Below are 8,836 nucleotides of genomic sequence, written 5' to 3'. Positions count from 1 at the left end.
TTTGAGATGGTGCTGGAATAAAATAGGACTTTGAATTTATTGGAATGCAATTAATGTATTTTGTACACAAGAAAGACATGAATTTTAGGGGCCAGGGACAGAAGGCTATTGTTTGAATGTGTCCCCAAAAAAGCATGTGTTGGAAACTTAATCCCCAATGCAACTGTGTTGGGAGGTGGTGCCAAATGAGAGGTGATAAGGCCATGAGGGCAGAGTAAATTAATGCTATTGTTGGAGTGGGTTTGTTATCATGGTAGCTAGTTCCTTATAGAAAGGTGAGTTTGGCCCCCTTTGCCTCTCTCACACTCCTCCTTTTTGCCCTTCTCTTATGACATGACACAGAAAGTAGGCCCTCACCAGAGGCCAGCAGCTTGATCTTGGACTTCCCAGCTTCCAGAACCATGAGTTAATAAATTTCTGTTCCCTAAAAATTGGATGACTTATACTCTGATTTATACCCTGTGGTATTCTGTTATAGCAGCACAAACAAGACCAAGAAAACCATGGTGTGACTTGCATTGGCCCATAGATTTTACTGAGTAAGTGTAATATATTCGAGTTTGCTCTTCTCCTCCTTACAATAAAATACCTGGAGAGTCCCTCCCTCTTCATAAGAAGGCATCTGGGTTTACTCATCTGCTTTGCTGTTGCCTGAATGACGAACTTAATTCAGAAGAGCAAGGAATCAAGTCTAAGGTTTATTATCTAATTCAGCTTTATAAATAACAAAGCATATGTTTTGATGCCTATGTAATTCCAAAGACTATTTCTCCATTTGTTAAAAGTCTGATGGTAAAAAGGCTAATAATTAATAAATGGGATCCTTCAAAAATCCCAACATTTAAGGGAACACATCATTCTTGTTATTTTTTGCCAGAAAATGAATTACCAGAAAATCAGAAAATTGAAAATATTTTACCAAATTCTTAGCCAATCAAAATATAAAAGTCATGAAAGACAAAGGAAGATGGAAGATCTTTTCCAGATTAAAAGTGCCTAAAAGTACATGAAAACTAAATGAAACGGGAATTCAGAATTGTATCCTAGTCTCAAAAAACAAAGAAAGAGAAAGGGGCTGGGGTGGGATTGGGGAGAGAGAGAGAGAGACAGAGAGAGAGAGAGAGAGAAAGAATAAATGAACATGGAAAATTAGCAAAATTTGAAATAGAATTGAATANCAAAGGAAGATGGAAGATCTTTTCCAGATTAAAAGTGCCTAAAAGTACATGAAAACTAAATGAAACGGGAATTCAGAATTGTATCCTAGTCTCAAAAAACAAAGAAAGAGAAAGGGGGCTGGGGTGGGATTGGGGGAGAGAGAGAGAGAGACAGAGAGAGAGAGAGAGAGAAAGAATAAATGAACATGGAAAATTAGCAAAATTTGAAATAGAATTGAATAAATGTTAATTTCCTAGATTCAATAATTATGTTTATGTAAAATGTTACCATTTGGAAAAGCTGGGTAAAGAGTATTTGAGAATTGGGAACTCTTTGTTCTTTTTTTTTTTTTTTTTCAGAATAATCAGATAATGGATTTTCATTCAATATATTTTAAATAAAGATTGTGTGCAACTTATACTATTATAATAAAAAATTGATACTTTGAAACAAGAAAATAATACAAAGAAAAATTTATTTCCAAATGCAAAGCAGTATCTTTGCTCAGGGGTGATTCACATTTATGTGTAATTTTGCATTTTCAAAAAGATGATTGCTACAATCAGTTATATCACCACTTAGTTATGTCTAAGTTGTATCAGTTAAACATGTTCCTTTAGAAAATTCTTTTTAATATTATTATTCCTTCAGTGATTTTCTCCAAACAGTGATAGAAGTACTTCTCAATGGACAGAATACTCAAAGATGTTTTTGACCACATCTCAATCATACTGACACCTACAATAAATGCTTGACTCCAAGGGAGCCCAGCTCTAATTTGTGAAGTATGTCCTGTTTGCAAAGTAACAATGAGGTTGTAAGTAGCAATAGTACTTACTCATTATCAAAAAATAACAATTTTAGGTATATTTGTTTTGGATTTCTGTGATTTAAGTCATCCAATTTCTTCAGAGTCTGCACTCATTCCCTTTGATCAGCAATCAACTTTGACCATTCCAAAGATCTGAATTCTGACTTTCAGGACAATCCTTCCTAAAACATTCCACAGAGCAACAAAGTTTGCAACCACCACCATCAGCACAAAGTCCTTTGGGATGATCAGGACAAGATCTGGACAGTTGTCTCATTTCCCCACAAACAAACATTTTGCAAAAGGAAATTCACCAAGAGCCCGGGCTACTCTAGCCCTGCCCTTGATTATTTTGCCCTCTGTGGACCCAGACCCAGAACACGTTCCAGTGCCCATCTCTTGATTTTCTGGGGCAACTGAGCAATCTGCAGTTGTATGACCAGGTTTTCTGCAATGGAAACACACCACTGTATTTCTCTTCACTGCTTGTCATTCATTGTTTTCCTTCCCATAAGACTGCCTTTCTTTAAAGCAACTGCAATTTATTCCCTTACTGCCTGATTGTTGCTATCATCTCCCCATCGTGAACCATCTATGAGTTCTGCCTTAGGTATTCCATGAATCCATTCACATCTTCATTTAGGTGCTCTTTTTTTCTTTTTCTGTTTTGCTTATTGGCTTCAAGTTGTTTGTACTTTGGCAGATTTTGTCCCTCAAAGGACTTTTCGTATCCTTCCATGATGCTGCAGGCAAGGGTCTCTTGTTATGTGTGGTGGTAACTTGTACCCACCTGGTCACAGTTTCATGGGATGTACCTTATCAGTTATGCCTGAACCCCCTAGAGCAGTCAGCAAGCCAGAAAAGCCTAACCCCCTAAGGCAGCAATGGCATTCAACACTAGAGGTAGGAATTTCTTATTATATTTTGTGACTTTTCTATAGAATTTCAAAATGAAAAGTTAAAAGCAATAAATAACAATAAATTTTAAAATATAATTCACCAATTTTGAGAAGCAAAAACTTGAACAGAAATACTCCCAATTTCCTTGCCAAAACCTCTGCTTTCCCAGAAGTATTGTGTTCATTTATTCAAGGTATTAACCATTCTCATACTACTAAATCTAAAACCCTAAGCACATTTTGTGGTTGGTCTTTTTGGATTATACTTGCCTTTCCTCTGTTTTCTTTGCATTAGCCCTGGGCACTGGTTATATTTCTAAGGCTTCTAGTTAGGCTAAGTCAATTGTATACTACTAGAATTTATTTGCTTAAAGAAAAGCAAAATTGCATCCAAAACAAATATACTCTGTTTTATTACATTACAATATCAGTATATACAATAAAATGGAAATTTTCTCTTCATGACTCAAAGAAAAAAATGTAATTATTATTATGATACTATTTAATCACTGTATCTGCAAATAAAATTGGGATTCCAAATTGAATCCTGGTCCAAAACAAATATTACATGAGTAATTGACAAAATTTAAAATAAAACCGCATAAATGTTAATTCCTTAGTTTTGATAATTACATTTATATGAAATGTTATCATTTGGAAAAGCTGAGTAAAGAGTATACAAGAATTCTGTATTTGTTTGTTTTTTCAGAAAAATGAGTTGATAGCAAATGCATTTTCATTCAATATCTTAAAAATATTGTGACAGCTTGTATACTGAAGATAACAACTCTTTTGATGAAACAGTCAATAATAAGAGAACCAGTGTTCCAGTGAGCTTATTCAGACATTAGCAATATCAAAAGAGGATATATGGTTGATCTAGTCTTTACTTGGCCTATATGAGCATGAACAGAGACTCCTATAACACCTCACAAACATACACAAATCACACACCAACTGCTTATCTATAATACATGCAATTATGTGGTTCCCACTCTTAAAACATATACCAACAAACAAAACAATGTCTCCAATTTTCATTAAGGAAAAAGGTCCAAATGTCTAACTGCTGATTTCAAAGCTTTGCATAACCTGGCCCCTTTTCAGCCTCCCTCTTGTTACTTCCCACATGAATCCACCTTTTTACTTGCTATTGTCAAAACGTTCCACGCTGGAATACCTCTGTCTGGTGCTGATCCCTCTCTCTAGAATCTCATACACTCTAATCAACAAAGTACCAACTAAGATTCATGTGACCTTTATATCCCTAACTGTAACCCATTTTTTTCTTCTGAGCTCCAGATCATGTTTTCAAATGTTTACTGGCCATCTTCAGTTTGATGTATCACAGTTCTTCAAATTTGTACAGATCTCCTAAGAGTAATGACTTTACGTACCACCCAAACACAATTAACGAATGAAACTACATTTCAATAATTTCCTCAAGTAAGAAACAGTTTCATCCTTAATTCACCTTTCCCTTGCCACCTAATATACACTCTGCTGTATCTTTTGAATTTGTGACCAGATAATCTCTTGAGTTCAACAACTGCTTTCTATTCTTACTCTAATGCTCTAAACAGCCACTAACTTTTATCAGCTAGATTATCACAGCAGCCTCAAACACAACCCAGCACATCCCAGTCTCCACACTACTATCAAAGTAACTTTCTAAAATGCAGATATGATAATGTCATTGTCAGCTTAAACTGTTGCTCTTACAATGAATCACCAAACCCTTAACATGACTTCTAAATCCCTTTGCAATCTGGCTAATGCTTAGCTCTCCAGTCTAATTTCCCTTCACTTTATCACTATTATGCTCCAAACATACAGTAGTATTTTCAGTTCCTTAAATATACTCTACCGCCTATAGTAGGCAGCCTTTAAAACAGTCCCTAAAAATCTTTGCCTCATGGTATTCATGATGTTGTATAATTCCCTTCTTTTGAGTGTGGGTTTGACTTAGTGACACATTTCTAACAGAGAATATGGCAAAGATGGGATGTCACTTCCGAAATTAAGTTACAAGAAGACTGTAGCTTCCCTCTTGCTTGCCTTACTCTCTTGTCTCTTGCCCTAATGGAAGCCAGCTACCAAACTATGAGATGCTCTAAGGAGAGGCACATGTAGCAAGGAAGTAATTTTTCTGATCAACAGCCAAATGAATTAGAGAGGAACTGAGACTCTTAGCCCAACAAATGATGAGAAACTGAAACTTGGTCAAAACCATATTAATGACCTTGAATGTGAATTCCTTACTCGTCCAGCTTACAAATGACTGCAGCCCTGCCCAACTTAACTGTAGCATTGTGGGACCCTGAAGCCAGAGGACCCAGCCAGTACATGCCTGGATTCTTGACGCACAAAAACTGTCTTTGTTGTTGTTGTTTCTAGCCTCTAAGTATAAACATAATTTGTTACTCAACCATAGAGAGCTTATACAGTGTCCATCACATCAAGGATTTACAAAACATATTTCTTCTGCCTGTAACATTTTCTGTTCCTCTATTTTCCAACTCCTTTTATTTACTACTTTCTCATTCCTCCTCCCTCCACTTTCTCTTTCTCTACACACCCTCCTTCTATTATTCTTTAAGAATTATTTTCTTCAGAGTGTTTTTTGTATCCCTAAGTGTGAGACAGAAGTCTTTCCTGTGTAGTTTTCCTAATATAAACATGAGCATCTCCCACTAGATCACAGCTCTATATTTTTCACAGTTATATCTCCATGCCTTATACACCCTAGTCCATAATGTATATTTATTACTTTTTTTGTCATTGTTGTTAATAAATGTGAAAAGTACTGGCAAAATCTAAAAGGGGTTATTTTATTAGCCATAATATAATATATAAAATGAGTTGTAAGGTACAGGAAAATAAAACAACTACTTTACAAGAAATAAATCTAAAACCAGTGGTTTACTGACTGATACATGCTGATAGAGCAACTTGAGGATATAAAAGAAGAAAGAAACACCAGTCTTCATTCACATGGGTATGTGGTTCCCAGTTACCTAAAAGTCATTTACTTCTTCATCTCCACAAAGCCAAAATTGGACTTGCTAGTTTGTTGAGACTCTCTCTTTCTGGGCATTTGGCACATCAAAAGAACAGAGGGTCACTTACGTCAAAGAATCCTGATGATAAAAGAGCTTTTTCACCTAGATCAAACCCAAAAGACTCCATGGAATATTGATTTATTATTGGGCTTTTATTCCAAGATCAAACAGGTCCCAACGCAGCCAGATATCAATCTGAACTAGGTATCAGTTTATCAAAAAGTGAGAATCAAGCAGATGAAGCCAGTCAAATGCCAGGACTTATATAAACAGTCATGAAAACTGAGGTTCCAGAAGAGAACCTCAGCTCACATCATTACAAAAACTGAAACAGCCTTTTGATTTAGTAAGACTAAAGCCACCTCCTGTGAAGTAGAGGGGTATGAGTACAGATGTATAATCAATAAAATGAAATCAACAAAAAAAGTAAATCATTTACTAAATATTTACTAGCTGTATAATAGCAAAAAGAACCAACTTTTTTTTAAGCATCTATTGGACATCAAACACTGTGCCAATGCTTTGCATCATCTTGTTTACTCTCTCACTGAAATTATAATAAAGTAGGCAGACAAGGAAACCAAACAGTTTGGGCAACTTCACCAGGATCACAGTCTTAACAAAACTATGAGCTGAAATTTGAAGCTACAGTTTACTTCAAAGTCAATGTTCTTTCCATTACGTGACAAAGTACTTCCCTTCTACATGAATAAAAGAATCCTGTGATTTGGAGGGTCCATCCTGGCTTTCTTCTGGTTATGCCACGAACTGGATGAAACCACAGCATCAAAAGAACATGCCCACTAGCACTTGTACCCACATGTTAGTCCACAGTCCAGTCTGCTAGGGCTTGAGATTTGTTTGCCCAAACATTTCAGAGTCAAATTAAGACAGATTATAGCACATTCAAAGCCCTGCAGGATGGCCAAGGGGCATTGTGGTAGAGGTGGGAGATTTTGTGTCTTGGTGGTTCCAGCAAGAGTTGCATGGAACAGAAGGAGAAGAAAGGCTGGCAAGGGTTTGGCATGACCCTCCCTGAGTCACTCCACTCTGAGAGCTCAAGAAAGCTAAGTTCATGCCTGCCTTCCAGGCCAGAATAAGGGCAGATATTTGTCAATGTAGGAAGACAGAATGTATTTTATTTAACAGTATATTAGCTTATTTATAACTTTTAGCTATTTAAAAATATGGTTTGTGGACTTCCATTAGTATTCTTACTCTGAATCCCATGAATATTGTGGAGGGGGACTGGGAAATAAGCATGTATTGGTTGATTCAGGGAAGAAAAAATTACTTAATTCAGAAATGTCTCAGGAGTAAGATTATAAACATAGTTTATATCATATTTAGAAATTCTGGTTATCCTACCTACTTGAAAAAAAGAGATTTGAAGTGATTTATATTAAACGACTACAGGAAATCAGACAAAATAGCAAAAGGAAATTTTCAACTACAAAAACAAAAGGAGAAAGAAACATAAAAATGGAGGCTGATAAGAGTTTATAAATAGCCATAAAGGGCACATGCACTTAAATAGACTCCATTCTACTTATACTGGGAATCTTGAAAGCACTTAACTTTAAGTCACACGGCTCTTATAGACCAAAGAATTGTACTAAGTGAAAGTCTTTCCACACCGTGAGCACTACACAGCGTGAAGCTGAAAGCCTCCTCTGTGAGTTCGTTAGCATAATTGGATATGCATTTCTCCCCACCTGAAATTTTTTAAGAACAAAAGAAAGGACCAGCAAAAGACAAACACTCCCAGGTAAACTCCATCCTTGACAAGAAGGCTTTTCAGCCCGTGAATATCATCTTTCCTGCAATATCCACATATGGAAGTAGACCAGCTAGAATCTCAAGCATAAGTTGGAGAAGTACATTCTACCTCTGCAGATAACCAGAAAATAATTCATCATGATACACACTACGCTTTTAAAATGCTTTTTAAACAATTTGCATTTAATAATGTAGTTATAAATTTTAAATTATTTTTCTATCCTAGTAAAATGTAAAATGTCTGTTTTTGTGAACTCTGAAACAAATACTTTCTGTATTGAAGATCAGTGCATATGGCATTGGGAGTAGAGTGAAGAATATATTTATACGTTTGTTTATTCATTCATTAAATAGTCATTGAGGGAATGATTACCATAATAAATCAGGCAGAAAGTGAGGTACTGAGGTAGATAATATCAGACTTGGCCCAGCAATCTCGGAGCCTGTAGTACAGAGAGAGTTAGAAAACATTTCCTGTACAGAGCAGATATTAAATATTTCAGGCTTTGTGAATAAAGAGGCAAAATTGAGATTATAATGTAGGTACTTAGCCAGAGAGAAAACAAATTTGTATTAATTTTGTCTGGAGTCATTCCAACAAACCAACCAATCAGGGTTATGGGGACAGATTTAGTCCACAGCTATTGTGTGATGACACCTCGTATAAGTGTGTAGTCATCTTTCACCAGTAACTCTGGACTTTGTGTGAATTAGCAGAAGCTGGGCCATAATTTAATCAAGATGTTTTCACCCACCCATTCATTCATTCACTCATTCATCAAATATTTTGTAATCTTTCACATTGTGCCAGACCCATATAAAGCTCAACTTTTAGTGCATCCTAACACTCTTATTTTCATAATTACCCATTTAATAAGTATAATATGAAAAAAAAATTACACACACATTGTCCCAAGTAATCCATGCACCGTAACACTGAGAAAATATGAGCTTCAATTTAAAGATGAGGAAACTCAGAGACACTTTAAGAATATCTTAAAAAGGCCGGGCGCGGTGGCTCAAGCCTGTAATCCCAGCACTTTGGGAGGCCGAGACGGGCGGATCACGAGGTCAGGAGATCGAGACCATCCTGGCTAACACGGTGAAACCCCGTCTCTACTAAAAAG

The 8,836-nt window shown here is 36.2% G+C and overlaps 1 pseudogene; it reads right to left on the bottom strand.

Annotated features, from left to right (window-relative positions):
• Window positions 1-2,002: 2,002 nt before the first annotated feature.
• LOC108527454 (zinc finger CCHC domain-containing protein 9 pseudogene) overlaps window positions 2,003-8,836 on the bottom strand; it is a 21,169-nt pseudogene continuing 14,335 nt past the window's right edge.

The sequence above is a fragment of the Rhinopithecus bieti genome, unplaced genomic scaffold (assembly GCF_001698545.2).
Source record: "Rhinopithecus bieti isolate Rb0 unplaced genomic scaffold, ASM169854v2 scaffold_388, whole genome shotgun sequence".
In the NCBI taxonomy this organism is placed as follows: domain Eukaryota; kingdom Metazoa; phylum Chordata; class Mammalia; order Primates; family Cercopithecidae; genus Rhinopithecus; species Rhinopithecus bieti.
Note: the sequence above shows the minus strand (reverse complement) of the source record. Positions and strands in the feature narration are given on the sequence as shown.